This window comes from Mauremys reevesii, linkage group 1, assembly GCF_016161935.1.
Source record: "Mauremys reevesii isolate NIE-2019 linkage group 1, ASM1616193v1, whole genome shotgun sequence".
Classification (NCBI taxonomy): domain Eukaryota; kingdom Metazoa; phylum Chordata; order Testudines; family Geoemydidae; genus Mauremys; species Mauremys reevesii.
Genome location: NC_052623.1, coordinates 248,155,535 through 248,174,403, shown reverse-complemented (window position 1 = coordinate 248,174,403; position 18,869 = coordinate 248,155,535). Strand labels below are relative to the sequence as shown.

The 18,869-nt window shown below is 43.7% G+C and overlaps 1 protein-coding gene across 3 annotated transcripts in view; it reads left to right on the top strand.

The window, feature by feature from the left end:
- The window catches only part of CALD1 (caldesmon 1), a 240,348-nt gene that overhangs the window by 41,883 nt on the left and 179,596 nt on the right, over positions 1–18,869 (top strand). The gene's annotated exons all lie outside the window — the stretch shown is intronic.

Below are 18,869 nucleotides of genomic sequence, written 5' to 3'. Positions count from 1 at the left end.
TGTGTTTAATGGGGTCAGGACTTCAGTCAGAAAGTGCAACTGATCAGTCTAATGTCACTGTACAAGATGAATGAAATGGAAAAATTAAATAGCATAAATAGTGAAAAGTACAGTAAGGCCCTGATTGTGCAAAGATGTATGCATATGCTTAACTTTAAGGTCAAACACAGTCCCACTGAATTAATATTTTACATTATTCTAGATAATAGTATGTAAAAATATATTCAGGATCATTGCATGGCTCAATATTCTATGTGCACTTTCACATCTGTCCTTCTAAAGGAAGAAAAGGACACATTTGTTGTAAAAGGGGCTAAAACAAAGGACAAGATTTTCAATTGTGACTAGTGATTTTGGGGTGCCTTAATTCTTGGGTGCCCAACTTGACTCGCCTTCAAGGCAGGTGCTTCATGCTCTCTGGAAATCAGTCCCCTTTAAGGTGTCACAAATTAGGCACTCAGAAATTGAGGCACCCAAAATCACTAGTAGTCGCTTTTGAAAATCTTGGTCAAAATGTACTTGATCAAGCATACAATAGGGCAATATACTGATTAAAAGCTTAACAGAATGATTGAAATGTACTTGTTCTTTTATAGTTCAATTTCTATCTCAAATTAAAAACGAAGGCAAGCAGTAGCTGAAGATGGGATTTCTGATACATGATGATGGGAGAGGGGAGGAGAAAGAAAGGAAAACCCCCACCAGACTTAGAAATCTAAGTCTACAGTAAAATTATTTTCTCTTTTATGTAACTATAATGTGTGACAATGGACCAAATCCATTGATCCTTACAAAGAGCTAAGTTCAAAACAGATATTAAAGTCAATGTGGGTTTTTCGTTGTAAGAACTGCAGGCTTTGGCCCAGTAATTTACAAGCACTGTAATTCTAGTCATGTTTTTCCCTCGTGAGGAAGAATACTCATTTTATGAGTGGATGTACCTTTTATACAGCGAAAATCTAGATAGTGTTGTCAGGACTCCAACTGTAATTATAAACTGCCATGAGACCGTTTGCGGCTGCTTAATGCTCTTGTTACATCATTATAACAATGATCATTGAATGATCATGAACAGCATCATTGTATTCAAAGGATGAGACTTTTGAGAGCCTATTAATGTCATCTTATGCTAGACCTCAACAAGCAACATGGGATTAATCATGATTTGCCATGTTTTCAAAAGCACTGCCCCCTTCTGAGTGTAAGGCCAAGGATAGTCAGTGATCCCTAAACATATTATTCCAAAGACATTTTGAGGCACTTTTGCAATATTATGCTTTCTTTTTTAAAACTTGGTATGAAAACATCTTAAAATCAGCGAGGGACAAATCTCCCCATTCAAAATTCTTTGTGGAGGAATTGTGGAGGAATTATTTACAATTTAGTAGCAAGTGTCCCCTCAGTCCCAAAGCCAAATAGCAACCCCTTTGTTATAAGGGATATGATGTGTTCTAGTGATTAGAAAAAGTTATTGGGAATCAGGATTCCTGTATTCTAGTCCCAGCTCTGCTGCAAATTCACTGTATGACTTTGAGCTCAGGTTTAGCCTCTGTCCTTCAGTTTGTCCACCTGTAAAAAAGGGGTAATTATTCTCATCACTCTGTGGTATTGAGGCTTAACTAACATTTGTAAAATCATTTTATAATCTTTGGTTGAAAAGGTGCTATATAATTGCAAATAGTACTAATACCTAGCTCTTATATAGCACTTTTCATCTATAGGTCTCAAAGTGCTTTACAAAAGAGATTAGTATGATTATCCCTATTTTACAGATGGGGAAATTGAGGCACAGAGAGGTGGAATGGCTTGTCCAAGGTCACCTGCAGGTCAGTGGCAGAGTCAAGAACAGCATCCAGGTCTTCTGAGTCACACCCCGGTGCCCCATCCACTAGGCCAGGCTGCAAACAGTGTCATAGATAATCTGTGAATTCAGGCATTTTTAAAAAATGTACAAAACCCATCAAAACATTGGTTGGTAGGAAGACGGAAGTGGGTGAGGATACAGAAAAACAATTGCCATGATTGTCCATTGTATCATAAATGTAGCTGTAGAAAGATAAATCCTTTGAAAAATCCCCAAAAGCCCATTAAAATCAGAGGATTAAATTAACTTTTTTAAAGACTCTAGTAATAGCATAACTTGTGCTCAGCCACATGACATTTTAGCACATACATGAGTCCAAGCCAGACAACTCTGTTGTTTTAACCCACTTTCAACATTCCTATCAGCAAATCTGCTCAGAAGGGCCCCCGTATCTATATCTTATGCAGTTTTATCATCAAATCTTTTTTTCTTTTTTTGCTACTGCCTGGAATTTCATTATGAATCATTAATGATGTAATACTAAACATATGGAATCTTAAACATGTCTTAAACTCAGAGGGCATGGACAATACTGCATCTTTTTCAAATGATTCATTTCATATTTTCCTAAATGTTTTGACTGAAAAGTCTCAAAATAAACTAGCTTCAATGTTCCAACTTTGTCTGTTTTCTAAAGAATGTTTCATTTTTTCAAAAAAGCTCCATTTTTTCCTACTTAGTAGTGTGTATATATATGAGCCACATCCTTAGCTAGTGTAAACTGGAGTAGTGCCACAGACTTAATGGAGCTATGTCAATTTATGATAGTTGAGGATCTGGCCCATACATATTTTTTTTTTCAGTTTAAATCTCTAATTTCTTTATTGGGGCTATCTATCTGCACAACCTATCTCACCACCAGCTCTAGTAAGACACCAAGATGACTTTATTCCCTGTCTAAAGCAAACATACTATACACCAGATGATTAGTCCTTGTTGACCTATAGAGGGGGAAAAAAAACCAATTAACAACTGAATAGTGATTTCAGTGCTAAAGATGGAAAATTCCCCTAAACTGCTAAATTAGGTCTTGATCCTACAAACACTTATGCATGTGCTTTACTGTAAACTTGTGAGTATTCCCACTGACTTCCATGTGGCTATAGATGTGAGCATAGTTAGTAACAATACCCAACTTTTTTCATCTGTAGATCTCAAGTTGCTGTGCAAAGGAGGAGAAGTGTTGTTATCCCCCTTGTGCATCTGGCAGTAGGGTGACCAGATCACCCAGGTCAAATATCGGGACGCGGGGGGGCGGGGCGGGGGCAGAGCAAAAAAAAAAAACCCCCCTCCTCCTCCCTCCCTCCGCCTGGCGAGGCCTGGAGGACGGAGAGGGGGGGCGGGGGCTGGGGTGGGTGGTGTGAGGCAGGGCCCCGGCAGCAGGGCAGGACTCAGGCGCGGCCTTGGGGAGGGAGGAGGGGGGGCCTGCGGCAGCAGGCAGGGCTGCTCTCAGCAGGACCCCAGCAGCAGGCAGCCAGGCAGCTGCCGCTGGCTGCGGCTGCGCTGCGGGCTGGGCTGCCGGGCCGCCTGCCTGGCGCCTGGCGCCGCGCTCTGGCGCCACCTGCCGCCGGGCCTGCTGCGGCGCCGCCCAGCGCGCTGCCCTGGCTGGCCTCCCTGGGCTGGCTGGCTGGCTGGGCCTGCTGCCCGGCTCGCGGCAGGGGGCAGGGGGGGCAGCCCCAGGCCCGGGGCACGGGCCTGGGGGCCTGCAGGCTCGGGACTGGGCCTGGCCTGCCCCGGCCAGCCGGGCAGCCGCCCAGGGCCCAGGCCAGGCAGCCAGCCAGCCAGCGCAGCGCAGCGGCCAGGCCGCAGCGGCCCGGCCCGGGCGCCCGGCCGCCGGGCCGCGCCGCCGCCCCGCGCCACGCCCACCCGCAGCCGGCGCAGGCCACTTCCTCCCCCAGCGGTGCAGCCCCAGCCCGGCCCCCCCCGGAGTCCCCCACCCAGGTGGGGCCCCCCGCCCGCCCCCCTCCTCGCTCCGCCACCCCCCCCCCTCCAGGCTGCTGAGGCCAGGCCAGACTCACCTCCCCACTCCATCCCACCCCCACCCTCTCCCCCCTCCTGGGGAGTTCCTGGGAGGGGGGGGGAGGGGAAAGGGGGGGGAGGGGGGGGGGAGGGGGGGGGGGGGGGGGGGCGGGGATGGGGGGGAGGGAGGGGAGGGGGAGGGGGGGGGGGAGGGGGGGGGCGGGGCGGGCGGGGGCCCAGTTTTGCTCCTTGGTCCAAACGCCTTTGCTTGTTTCTCACCAGGGTCCATTGGGAATCGGGGGACAACAAAGATAAAAAAAAAAAAATGACGGACGTCTCGATATCTGGCAGAATGGAAACAGAGAAGTGAAGTATCATGCCCAAGGTCACATAGCAAGGCAGTAGCAGAGCTGGTGGTAGAAACCAGGCCTCCTAACTCCCAGTCTGGTGCCCTATTAACAGGCCCACACTGCCTCAGAAGTGTGGTCTGAGACAGGGCCTGATTATTCACCCTTCAAAGTCCATCAGAACCTTTCCAGTAACTTCAGTGGGAGTTGGTAAGATTTCAGTCCTGCAAGATCCTGGGCATTCTTGGCTACCTAGGAGGCGAGGGCTCAGCACCTCACAGGATCAGATCCTTAATTTTACTGCTCTTTCTTGACAGTTCAATGGTTTTGTATTTTCATTACAAAGGGCCTTGATTCTTAGCCAGTAGTGCCCTGGTTCAGCAAACCACTTGAGTGTCTGTGTAAATTTAAGCGTGTGAGTGATCCCATTGAAGTCAATAAGACTACTTGTGTGCTTTACTGGATCAGTCTAATGCAACCCCCACCGCCAGTCACACTCTGTTTCTTGTATGGACAATGTTTGATTTGCTGCTGTTTGCTACAGGAGTGTCCCTTGGCTCCCCCCCCCTCCCAGTTGTTGGCTTCCCTGATGGTCACTTTTTCAGTCTCCTCCTTGTCTGTCTTGCTACATAGATAGGACTTTCTCTCCTCTCTTCAGTACTGTATAAGCAGATAGCATTCTTTTATCAAGGGAGAACACAGTTTGTGTACATTTTTCCTCTCCAGTGCTTGGAAATGGGTGTGCCATATAAACCCCGGGCATAATTTTTCCAGTGGTGTGCTCTGCTTTCAGAGATGCCCTGATGCTTGCATCTAGTGCACTTTAAGTAATGTGTTAATGAAACAAACATAAGGGACCAAGGTCCACCCTCAGAGACACTCCAGATTTATATCTGTGTGATCCCATTGATTTTAAGTGAGTGACTCAAGCATTCATCTTGTCACTCAGAAAAAGAATGTGGCCTAAGATCTTTCTAGTTCAGATAAAATCCATTTATAGGGTTAGATCTTGAGGTCCTAGTTCTGGAAAACTCTCTGTCTTCATTGAGAGCATGTTTAAGAACTGAGTAAAAGCTACACAGAGATGTCAGGATTTGGCCCATTTACAATCATGATGGCATCAGAAATTAAGAAACATCATTCTTGTATATATTTTATTAGGTTTAATTACCCTGAACTCTGTCTTCCCTGGCATTCCACATGTAATGTTTCTATTAACTTAGCTGCAGAGGAATGATCTGGCCCCCTGTGAGGAAGTGTCTAGTTGACACATTGTATTAGGCAAGTCCCCAAGAGGCACTTATGTGAAAATTAGAGGTAGCCTGGAAAAAGAGTAAATCTTCCTAGGCCAAACAAAGAAAAATACACTTGTTTTTCTGATTATATTCTATGTTCTAGTAGGTGTGTTGGTTTCTGGAAGCATTACAATGTGGCCCTTTGGGGAGTCTTGAGGTGTTTAGTACTGAACAAATACTGGCTACATGTGTATGCCAAGAAAGGAGGAAAACAGCAGAAATGCACTATGGATGTTAGCTTCCAAAATGCTTCCTTATATAGTCACAGAGGAATTGCTCCTCCTTCACTTACTTATGTATGGGTGTAATGGAACATAGGCCAAAGGGCCTGCAGACATATTCTACATGCATATGTGTATATGGCTACTGTGGCCAACCAATGGATCATGGGTTTGGTGCCTAGTGCAAGCAATTTCTACTTTTAGCAAGAACAGACTATACAAAAGGGAGCTAAGGACCAGGTTGGTCTCAGCCAGTGTGTGCTACCTTTGTAGTCTATTGGTGACCACACCTGCTTATGCAGCTCCTACTCTATATCTCCCTTCACATCTAACTAATTGAATATTTTGTCTAGAACTACAGCCTTGACTTGGCTCTCTTCCAACTCCATTCTTGAGTCCCCACCCCTAATCCATCTTCTGTTCTTGCCACTCCACAGAAACTGTTCTCATCAAAGTCTCTAATGACCTCCTTCTGGCTGAATCCAGGACCTCTATTCCATCGTCATTCTTGACCTGTCAGCAGCTTTTGACATTGTTCACCACTCCTCAGTTCTTGAAATTTTGTCCTTCATTGGCTTCCCTGGCTCCATCTCCACATGATTCTCCTCTTCCCATTCTGATGACTCCTTCGGCATCTCATTTATTAGATCCTTCTCTTCCCCTTTCCCCATTGCAGTGGCAATCCCTAAGTTTCTGTCATTGACCACCTTCCTCTTTTCCCTCTTTACACTTTATTTCTAGGTGTTTATTGTCTGCAAACATGGCTTTGACTACATCTTTATGCCCCTTGCAAATCTTCCTCTCTACTGATGACCTATCTCTTTCAATCCAATCCCACACTCAACCAGTCTTTCTAAATCTAGGCATGGATGCCTATCTGTCATTTTAAACTCAACATGACCAAAACTGAGCTCTTGATGTTTCTTCCTCCACCAAGCACTCATACAACTATAAATCACTCTAGCTATCTGTTAAATAGACTCAGGTTTGCTTTAAAAAGTGAGCTTTTTGATGAACCTGGGCTGATTTTTCAAGATTGTGATGAGACCTGAACCTACGAGAGTTTTCCCATGGCTTGAATTTTATTCTCAACATCTGAATAGTTCTATTCTTGCAGTCTTCTCTGAAGGGTAAAATGAAGACACAAAGAATTAAGAAAGAATTACATTTTCAGCTCTAATATAGAATGCTAATGGTAGGCTTAAATGTGGAGCCTGGACTCATTAGACTTTATAATTATGCACGAAAGCAGGGGTACTTATGCAGGGGCTGCTGGTTACATGGTAGGGTCTACAGCTTAGTATTGAATGAGTGCAATACATGCGCCAGAGAAGATGTTCTAAATAAAGTACCACCTCTGTGAACATCATGACAGATTTATCAAGAAAAGTCTTTCAGATTTTTTTAATGATTTTTTTTTCACCAGAGTTGTCATTTCTCTGAGCTATAAATTTACGGCTGATATTGGCTGGCTGCCCAATGCTGTCGTCCCACAAAAATGTACAGAATCTCTGCCTTTCAGTCCCCTGTGAAGAGAGGCATAAAACACAGACTTTAGAGAAACAACGTGTAAAATAACATACGGCCCCCCTTTGGTGTGTGCGTGCGTGCATGAGGCTCAGAGGAGCCTCAAAGGAGCAGCTGTTTCCTAAATTACAAATGTTCCCATGTTAGGGTCTTGATGCCATTACGGATAAAGGTTTCAAGATAGGCAGATGTGGAAAAGTTGGGGTTCTAACCAAAGTCTGGTGATCACACTCTCTTAGATAAACTTCTTCCAGTGCATACACTGCAATCAACAGTCTTCAGAGTTTTTATGGGCTGATGACCTTTGTGTTGCAATGCCATTGTGTAATACTATGCAATGAAATGTCACACCAGCTGTATTTGAGACTTCACCAATTTATGTCTGCTTAGTCCAAACTCTCAAATTCAGGTTCTTATTGTGGGCCGGGAAGAGATGGCAAGGTGTACAGACAGGAGTAGATTGTGATTAGCTCTGTATAGTTTCATAAAGATCAGGGAAGCTATGGAACAATCGTATTAACTGTTACTTACTTTAATTCGTTATATAGGGAAAGTGTTTCATGTCTCCTTGAAACAGAGTCAAGAAGGGGCCAACGTGATCACAAGCTATTTCTTGGTGAACATGACAAAAGATATACAAGACAAAATCATAATATACTCATATATAAATATAAATATGTGAAAATGATATATAATATATTGGGGGAGATTTTCAAAAGCACTTATGGGATATAGGAGGACAAGTCCACCCCCATTGTCCTTTTTCCTCAGTAAATGTTCTTCAGTTTGGCCACAGGCCAGATGCTTAGGTGTGGGGAGTTAGAGAATCTATGCCCAAGGCTGACTATCCTATGGAACAAACTCTACACATACAAGGGTCTGTATATAGTTCTGCAGCTAGGGATGCTGAAGGACTGCTGCTAGTTGTGACTGGCAGTAGTTGCAATGGTATCCCTTGGGATCACCGTAAACGGGAGAATTTTTGTTTTAAAATGTTCACTATCCTGACAAGCAGCAATACTTCCACCATACGCCCCATTTAAAATGTCTGCAGCCAGTACCTTGTGTTGTGATGCCATCAGATCTCATAAGCTAAACAAGGCTGGGCCAAGTCAGTCCATGCACAGGTGACCACCAGGGAACATTCAGAGCAGGAATTGCAGAAAATAGGGTTGGTGGCACACTTTACCTTAAGTCAGTATCCTTTCCCCTGAGCCAGTGCTGTAGCTTGGTGTTAGTGGGTTGCTTTGCTGCTAGAGGAACCACCTGTGTTAACAGCCTTAAAACTGAGATCCTGAACACTTAGTCATTACATCCTTTTCACAACAGTAATGGCGTTAACCTCTGTGCATTGGCCAAATTGCAAATCTAATAGTTAAACCTTGCCTACTTAAATTCCTGTGGCAATTTCAATTGAAGATGAGCTAGCATCAGCGTTTGATTCCTGCCTTAAACTGTGGCTGTTGAAATGTGACACATGTTAGCTTCAGAAGTAGCTGTAGATGAAATGATCTGATTCCACTGTAATGCTTATGAAGTATATCTGTATTTAGTATGCTTGTAAGGTGCTTTTGACATTCGTTGGGAGGAAACTGCAAGATGTTTCAATCTCTTTAAAGCTCAGCTGCTCTGATCTAGTTTTTATATCAAGGATTGTTTGGGAGAGTGGATAGGGCAAGGACCACGATGACAGTTCCCAGAGACATTCTGGCTGGCTCTGACAGAATGCCTCCAGGAGATTGGGGAATTACGCAAGAGAGAGAGAGAGCAGCACATGTCTGTTGATCTTCTCTGCTGGCTGTTATGGAAAGAGACAATGAAACTCTCTCTTTTGGGACATTTAGAACTACTGTCAGCATTAGAAATCCACAGTTATGTGCAGGGAGTAAAGAACAGATTTTAGCCCCCAAGCAGAAGGAATCTGGCGACCTCCCCTTTGCATACTCACAGAGGGCTTATCATAATGTAGGCTTAAATCTAAATGCATTTACTATATAATATAGGTGAAGTATTGCCCTGATTGTCTGTATTGTCCAGTAGACTGAAAACCCCATAATGAGAATAGCTATGGAGGCAAGAAGAGGCCACTTCTTACAGCCTTATCCTGATGAAATAGAAGTTAATGAACCCTATGGCTCACCTTCTCCAGAGCATGGGCCTGATTCACCACAGCATTACTCCAATGTTACAACTGGTTGGGAACTCTTCTGAAATCATGTGAGTTACTCTTACATAAAACTGGAATAAAGAAGCAGTGACTCAGACCTTGTGTTCACACAGATAAGTTATAAGACTCTAACCCATTAGTGAGAGAGTGGTGTGCAGCCTAAGTAGTGTTGGATAGACTCATAGGCACTCCAGATTTTCCGAACGAGCTCAGACCATCTATACTGGACCTAATTTTTTAGCATGCCATGTATTTCTTTCTGAAGTAGTAGGAGAGATACACTATACTTGCGTGCCAAGCTACACAGCCAAAGAACCATGGTGCTGTACCATGTTTACACAAAGCAGGCTATCGCTTGCCAAAATAACCCACAGAACCCAGCTTGCATATCATAGCGGTCAAGTTAAATTAAAGGAAAGGAATTTCTCAAAAATGTTAGACTAATGCATTGTGATCTAAGCCTTAATGGCTTGATTATTTTCTGAAAATGATCACTTTCCACTTCCTATGGGGAACAGAATTTCGGCTTGGACTGGAGCAATGGAAAAACAAGATTGAGATTAGTTTGCACATAAAAAAAGAAAATGATTTGGTTCTGAGTTCAGAAGTAGTAACAGTCTAGCTGTAAAATTATATACTGGCAAATTTTAGAGAATGGGAAGGGTTATAGCTCAATAAATGACTCTATTTACTATTGTTTGAATCCATCCATACATACTCCCTTGTCTGGTGGATACTGGTCCAGAATAGCTTACTAGGTACTTTAATGCTCTGGCGAGAGATGTTATAGGAATACCTTCGCTAGAGAGATGAACTCTGGCTATTTGGAGAGCACCTGAAGTAGCCAAGTAAGTCAGATTAGTTCAGCTATTTCACTCTTGGGCCTCTATTTAATTATTTTGTAGGCTGCATCATATCAAACAACATAAAAGTTAAAGCACTCTATTGTGATAAGTGGCTTGAATGATCCTTTGGTCCAGATCTTGTCTAATCAATCTCTTTCTCTCACTTCTAAAGGGTCATAGAAGGCTGTCTCAATATATTGTGCTTTAAGAGGGAACTTTTCATTGAATAGTAAGGGTACAATCTGCATCTTTTACATGTCTAGGTAGCAGATACATTGTTACCTTCTAGAATGGAGAATCTGTAGCATAAATACATCCATTGATTTTTATGGAAAAGGAGTCTTATTGAGGAATCCTTATAGTATCTGACATGCATATATTTTCCTACCTACTCTTCTAGGCTTCAGAATAAAACAAGCATGTAAGATAAAACCAAGCACTCTACCAATAGTTTGTATATTCACTTGGGCCTTGAATCAGCAAAGTACTTAAACATGTGCCTAACTTAAAGTATGTGCGTTGTCCCATTGGGCTGGTTAAGGACTTGCTTAAATACCTTGCTGAATTTGGACCTCTAACAATAGCATATGATACTGTAACATCGACACAGGGAAACAAACAAAAGAATGGCGACAAAGACTTACCTTGCATTAGCAAGGGTAAATTAGTTTATTCGAGAAAAAAAAAGAGTAAGTGAAAAATTATAAATGCCTGGATATTGTAAGAAAGCATGTCTGTGCCTAATTTACTGGAAAATAATTCATCCTTTTGACCATATTAGCTGTGTAACACTGTCCAGATAATTGAGAAGTTAGGCTGAGTGCCAGCCATGCAAGTTAAACATTCTTGGGCTCAAGCCTGACAAGAATCTAGCTTTGAAGCTGCTTTACAGATGAAATAGCAAGATCTCAGAAGTTCGGAAATTCCAAATGTTAAGGCTGCTTAACTCAGCCATACTGCGCCTTTGGTTTGTTTTGCATTCAGATTTTCTTTGTCACATGTCAACCTTTATGTGTTACCGTTTCTTATTCACATATACCATTAAAATATATAGGCTGTGCATTGTGGCTGAGTTACTCTTGTGGGACAGAGTGAGCAATTAGAATTGTCTGGTTTTTGGAATGCTTGATATTTGAACCTGAACACTGCACTAATGTTTGTGCTTTTGCATTTTATTCATGCATAATGGGTTCAGTTCTACTATCAGATAGGAACACTAACTCCCATCAATTTTAATGGGAGACATATCGATGCAGAGAATGGACTAAACTGAACCTGAGAGTCAGACCTTAGTAATGTACAGTGCGAATCTGCACTCCTTTATCTGAAGTTCCTGCAGACCATGTGTTTCAGAGAGGTACACTGCAACCTGGAGCTCCCCAGCACTCTTAAGAGGGTGTAGCATGCAAACTCTTGCATGAACAGCCTCCTCTGTTGGCCACAACCCCATCACTTCCTTTGGGCTGCCTTGTGGAATTATGAAGAGTAGTTCCTGTGCTTTGTGGAGTGCCGGGTTTGAATTGTGCCTAGTCACAGTATGGGGAGGTATACTAACAGTACAGGGAAGCTTCTCTGCATGCGTTCAGTAGTGTGGCTGGGGATACTCTGGCCTTGAATGAACCAGGCACCACTCACTCACTCACTCACTCACTCACTCACTCACACTCTCTCTCTCTCTCCCCATCCTTCTAAGCATTCCTTTCTGAAGTCTGGAGAGTTTTGTTAAGTCTCCTACTCAAACCAGATAATTGCATAGACGTTTTAAAATATAACCACTGATCATATGTAGGAGACGAGGAAAAATAAGTTGCATGTTTATCTAATTAAATAGCAGTTTACAAGAACACTCCCCTCGTCCCACCAAAATCCATGCAAATGATCTCTAGCAATTATGCAGAATAAGTCTAACATTTCACACTCATTTTTGCTTCTCACCAGCAACTGGGAAAGCAGCCATCAGTCAAGAGACCATGCTGGGTCACAGCCAAAACAAATAAAGAATACCCTCCAATGATTTTGTGACATGAATCATGGAGGCATAATTGGATTTGCAATTTCGCATTGATCATTCCAATTTGATCATCAGATTGTGGGCCCTGATCTTTTTAAACGTTTCTGATCCTACAGCTGATGGGTTCTGAGGTCTTCCGCAGCTACAGCTTAAAACATACTAAGGACTGTTCTAAATTGTGCCATTTAGTACTGGTCATTATTAGAATTGGAGAAAATATTTTGCCAAACTTTTTTTTGTCAAAAAACGTACATTTTGGTCAACTGAAACATTTCCTGAATCTGTGTTGAATTTGCTGAATTGTATTGGTTGAAAAACCCTTTTCGTTTTGACAATTTTTTGATTTGAAGTGGTTTTGTTTTGAAATTTACTTAACTTTTATTTATTTTTTTTAATTTAAAAGCCATTTACAACATTTTATAAAGCTCAAATGAAACATTGGTAGGCCCAAAACTAAACCTCTCTCTCAAAATAACATTTGGTATGGCCCATGAATCAAAAAGTCGGCTCTAGTCGTTATGGCTGCCAGGCTTCAGATGGACAGAACAGCTCCCTGGCTATCCCTCCTTTCACTTAGCCATGGTGCAAGAGCTGGGAGCCAGGATGGGTGGCATACAATCTGCTGTGTCTGCCTTTTGCCACTTAGGAATTTCCCCCTTCAGTGAGGAATCATTAAATAGCTGGGTAAACTGATTTTTGCAGTTGCTTTATGCTGCCAGAGCAGTGCAAAGTAGCTACAGCAGGGTTTTTGATCTGGTTTTCTGTGTTTGAAACACTCCCCACCATAAAGCTATTGCAATAGGAATGCTATGTTAAGTCCCACCCATGAAGATTTCTATCTTCTTAACATCTTTTAGCTATGCTTAAAATATTTGGTTACCAGTTAGGTGCCTTGGAATTCAAGATTCTCTGCATCTCCTGGGTTTAGGTCTATAGTGAGGATGGAGTATATTATTAAAACTTGTATTTGTTTTCTGCTAGTGAGTGTTTTCTATCTATCAACTCTGATGGTTACCACCATCTGGTTTCGGGTTGAGCCTACTTTTGATCAAAGTTCAGGGTGAGAAATGTGAAGAGAGGAGAAGAGAAAGATGAGACAGCCAAAAGGAAGCTTTCTGATCTCCAGCAAGCACTTTATATCACTCATAAAAAAGCACTCAGCATTATCTATCAGATGTCAGGTCACCTCATCAGATCCTCTTCAATGCCTCTTTCCTTCCTGATGTACCATAGGGTACAGAGAGGGACCTCTAAAATCAAACCCAGTTAAGAACCCCCCCTAGTTTAATGCAACACAACACAATTAGATTATTCACCCATGTGATTACTGTATCATTAAACAAGTCAGGGCATGCACCTCATTTTCCATTCATGATGAGAAATATATTCATTGTATTTCATTCACTAGAACTTCCAACTCATGTTTTTCACAAAAACAATGCGGCCAGAATCTCTCACCTCTGACACATCTCCTCTCTTACCTCCAGCATGGTCCCTGTCCCAGGAATTGTAAGGGGGCCAGTGCAGGCAGCCTATGGCTGTATCAGGCAATATCTATGCTGAGGGAATTCTCTCCACATTTGGCCAACTGACTTTTTTGGCCTCTGTATATTGCCATAATGGGAGGGAGGATCTCTCATTCTGTCCCTACATGTATGAGGATCTAATTCTTATTATTCCTTGTCCCTAAATTTGTATGTCCTCTTGCAGGAACATATATATGCACGTGCGTACACACACACTGAGGTAATTATTTCAGTTCAACTGTCACAGTTGTCTCCTCTATGAAAGGCTATGATTATGGTGACTGTTATACAGCATTACAGTAATGATATTGTTGGGCATGAAGCAAAGCCAGTGATTCTAAGTTTTCTAGGCCTTTAAGTAAGTCCCAATTTGGCAGAGTGGGAGGTGGAATGAATCCCTTCCAAAGCAACTCTGGCTGCCAGGTGGGAAAGAGTTTGCCTCATCAGTACTGACTTCCAGGAGGTTGCTGTGTCAGCACTTGAAACAACTCTCTGAGCAAAAAACACAAACAAAAAACTGTGTGTGGGGGATATGCACAAACTACTTGATGTGAGGGAACCCCATCATTACAAGTACCCACTTGAGAGATCACAGCATCAGGCATAACATTTGTATTACCACATTGATTAAAAAAATGATGGGGCATTATATAAATAACAAGACTATCCAGAGTTACAATAGTAAAGGTTAAAAGGGGGTTTAAAGCTTCAGGCTTAAGGGCATAAGCCAGTCTCTGACTCTTGGTGGTTAGGAAGAAACTTCCTGTGGGGATTTGTTATCCAACTACTGCCTACTTGCAGGTGTTCTTTCCTTCTCTTTCTTTCTGCATCATCTTCTGTAGCAGCTGGTATTTACTACTGTCAGTGATAAGCTACTGGACTAGATGAACCACTGATCTGATCCTGTATGACAATATGACCAGAGTTCGTGCTTGTTTCCATGGAAGCAAGACTGTGCCAAGGGTGGTGTGGACTTGGTACGAAGACTCAAATCCAGGTCCCACTTTTCCCCTCACCACAGATAAAGCAATGCTGATAAGGTCAATCAACGTCAAGTAAAGAGACCGGTTACAGAGAAAGCTAGGACCTGCAAAAGAAGAAAAGAGCGAAAAGAGTTAAATAAATTACATGGGCATAAGTGCTGGAACTAGGTGTGCTGGGGGAGCGGGGGCTGCTGCACCCCCCTGGCTCAAAGTGGTTTCCATTAAAGGGCTTACAGTGTGGTTCATCAGCTCTTAGAACCCTCACTCTATAAATTGTTCCAGCACCCCTGAATTTGTGGCTCTTTACAGGCACTAATAGGCCTGGCCCTAGTTCCACTGGAACCATTTGAAATGTTCCTTTGCACAGCCCTTCTTCAATCTCACACAAGTGTACATGGCAGAGCTGAGGACTGAAAGCCCAATCAGGCTCGGACAACAGGCAAAAGTTCACACCCAGTTCTGACATGGCTGTGTTATGAGCCAGGCTTGTTTTCTAGTCAGTAAAACCAATGTTTGTTTCTTTTGCTGTGACCAGAGCACCCTAAAACTTCAAGAGTTATATCATTGGCCCTCATAAGTGTCTTTTGTGCTGCTGCTTAAGGCAGCAGGGGGCAATTCCCTGAGCATTTAGGGTTCCTATGGCCAGTCCTATGACAGCTGCTCCTGTCCCCACAGCACATGGGGCTTTCTGGGCTATACTGAACGCGGGCCAGTGCTTGTATCATGCAGGTGTCATCAGAAGATGGGGTCTGAGTTTGGTGAAGGAAGGAATGGAAGGTTATAGTGAAAAGACAGGAATAGTATAAAGCTAAAAGGGCTAGTTTGTTTGGCCAGGTCGGCTTCTTTAACACATCTTACATTCAACTGAATGTTGATAAGTATAAGGCACAGATTTCTGTCTCTGTAGTGTGAGTGTCTCTTTAGGATAATACAGCAAAAGGTGCAATTACTGGGCACAAGATCACCCCCACCACAGGTAAGAGCAGAACCATTTTTGAGGGTTGTTGAATATTCTGAAGTTGCACCCTGGACTGCCAGAGAGCTATTTCGGTAAGGATAATACTTTAGGAAAATGCCAAGCCTTCAGATGCCTTCAGACATACTTGTCTATATTTGTGGTGCATGAGGTCTAAGTGTTCCTCCTTTGGGCTGTATATTTTGAGAGAATGTTAGCAGAAGGAAGCATTGTCAAGCATAATGGTCTTCTGTTGCCAGAGAAGTGCCAAAGCATCTCCAAAGTATTTAACAAACAAATGTTAAGGCCAAAGGTTTTACTGTCCGAGCAGGAGACACTAATCCTGAAACATTTATTCTATTATAATTGAGCAAACCTCAAAAGATGTGGATTCCTATCAGAGACCGTGTCAGAATTATCTTCCAAACTGGGCTGAAGAAAAGACTCTCTTTAATTTTGGATCTTGTCTGGCACCAAGCACAATGTTGTTACTAAATGAAAATAATAATAATAATGAATGCATTAATTAACAATAATGAATAATAACTCTCGGGAGAATAGCTTTCTTGTGAGATTTCCAGATCTTCTAGTTCTGACCGACTCCCAGTGCAAAAATGTGTCTTTCTAAAAACAAACAGTGGTTTGAGGCTAGAGGAATCTTACATTTAAATAAATTGCATCCCAGTCTCTAGTTACAGTGGTCCAGATTATACCCTCATTACACCTATGCAGCCTCATTAAGTTCCCCTGCATTGCAGGGAGGCAGCATGACTTGGTAATAGAGAACTAGACTGGGACCTGGGTTCTCTTCCTGGCTCTGCCACTGCTCTGCTGGGTGATCTTGGGCAACTCACATCACCTCTGTGCCTCAGTTTCTCCAATGAGGAGAAAAATATACTTTCCTTACTTTCAGGTCTATTGTTGAAAAATGCTTGATCAGAGCTATGTATTATCAGCTAAAGGAAGAATTTGGTAATGTTAATGATAGCGAATAGCTGAGTGCTGAATAGTTTAGAGAACAGAGCAGTTAGCATCACTCATTCAGAATGAAATTCAACTCTTCCACAGAGCCAGCACGTAGCTTATATGTCACTTAAGCCCTCAAAATAGGCCTATGTGGAAAATAAGTGGTGCATAAATCTTGTGCTGGCTCTCTGCACAAGGCTGAATTTCACTCTCCAAGAATGGTTCATCCCTAAGGTCCTGACCCTGCAAGTGCAGCATCTCCACAAAGCCTCATCTTCAGTGGTCCAAGGCAGACCAACCTCTGCAGGCCCACCGACAGCCATTCCGGGCTCCAGGGCAGAACAGTCAGTGGGCCCCCGCTGGTGCCCAGCAAGCTGCTGGCTGTGCTGCTGGGTGCGCTCTTCTGGCACGGCCAGGGCTTCCACATGCCTGCCCGGCTGCCTTTGCCGCCGGCGGTACCACCCCGCGAGTGCCTAGGAGCGTAGGCACCGACTTCCAGATTTCCTGGGGGAGTGCTTGACCCCCTGCTACATCCTAGACCCCTTCCCCCAATGCCCCACCCCGGTCCAGCCTCTTCCCACCCCTCCCTTGAGGACGCCCCTTATACAACTGGTGCCTTCCCATGGGGGAGGAGGGGCATGATTTAAAGGGCAGGTCGTGTGTGTGTGTTTGTGTGTGTGTCCCCATGTGCACAGTCCAGGGCTACTGTGCTCTCCCTGCCCTGTGTTATGGCACGTTCTGCCGCTCTCCCTGGTGGGCAGGAGCCCAAGCAGGAAGCAGGAGGGAGCCATTTTTAACACTGACCCCTCCCAGTCACTGCTCTGCAGCCCTGCCTGGCAGCTGCCTGTGCGAGCCTGGCAGGGGAGGAGGCAGCTTCCGCTCCCTGCCCAGCTTGGCTGCCAGGGACCCTGAGCCTGGGCAGGGAGTGGAAGTCGCCTCCCCAGCCAGGCTCTCTCAGGCAGCTGCCAGGCAGGGCTGCAGAGCAGCGTCTCAGCGGCTGGTCCCGCCCCTTCCACTCCTGGCATCTGGGTCATGTGTCGCCCAAGCCCGCCCTCGTCCTGCTTCTTCCCACCCCCTGCTTCTCCCCCTCCCCCCAGCACCTCCAGCATGCCACCAAACAGCTGATTGTGGCAGGTGAGAGGCACTGGGGGAGGAACGGGCCGTCAGTGGGTGCTCAGCACCCACTTGGCGCTTATGCCTAGGAGCCCTGTGGCCTGCCTGCACCATTTAAAGGGCCTGGGGCTCCCGGCTGCCGCCACTGCCGCTACTGCAGGTGGGCCTGAACCTCGGTGTCTGTGCAGAGCCTTTGCAGTCAGTGGGGTTCTACAGAGGGGTCCATCCAGGCTCCAGTGCATGTGTCAATCCATGCACATGAATTTGCAGGATAAAGCCAGAATGTGCAATTAAAAATAACTAAATAAAAATGCGGCTCTAAGCCTTATATGAATAGTGTGGCTGGTATGGCTGCTAATTGGCTGTATCAAGCTGCAATGGGAAAGAAAGGTCAGGAATCCAGCAATTGGACCGACTGGAGAAACAAACATTTGATGATGTATTCAGAAAAGTTCAAAATAGCTTTTAAATGGTACCAATATCATTCTAGAATGCTGCATTTGCAACATACTTTTTCCCTCTGCTAGTTATATTTTTTATCTTTTTCGCAAGATGATAGGCAAATTATATAGAATACTTTGCAGTTTAAAAAAGAAACTAATGGAGTTCCATTGTCCTGACAGCTTAAATTCCAAACATCTACTCATTTGAGGAACTAGAGCCATTGCTAGAGCTGGTTGAATAATTTGACAAATGTCACTTTTTTTCCAAATAAATTATTCAATGAATAGCTTAAAATATTTGCTGAGAAATAGCCATCACCCATAAATGTTAAATAAATAAATGCCCTAACCACCCTGAATAACTTAAAAAATAAAGACAAATATGTCAGGAGATTAAATACAAAAGGGATTTGATAATATCATGCAGGCTAAGATCATTTGAAATAAGGGCATGGGAGAATAATGGAACTGACGTACAATAGCTTCTAAAGAACAGCATGCACCTTGTTAACGTAATCCCTGAAAGGCTTCCAAACTTCCTGAAATCTGGCCCTTCTGTTCCCGAGTGTGAATATGATCTCATAGGAAATGATCTGGGAGAGGCAGACTAACCCCTCTGCACAGTCAAGGTGGCATTGTTCTTTTAA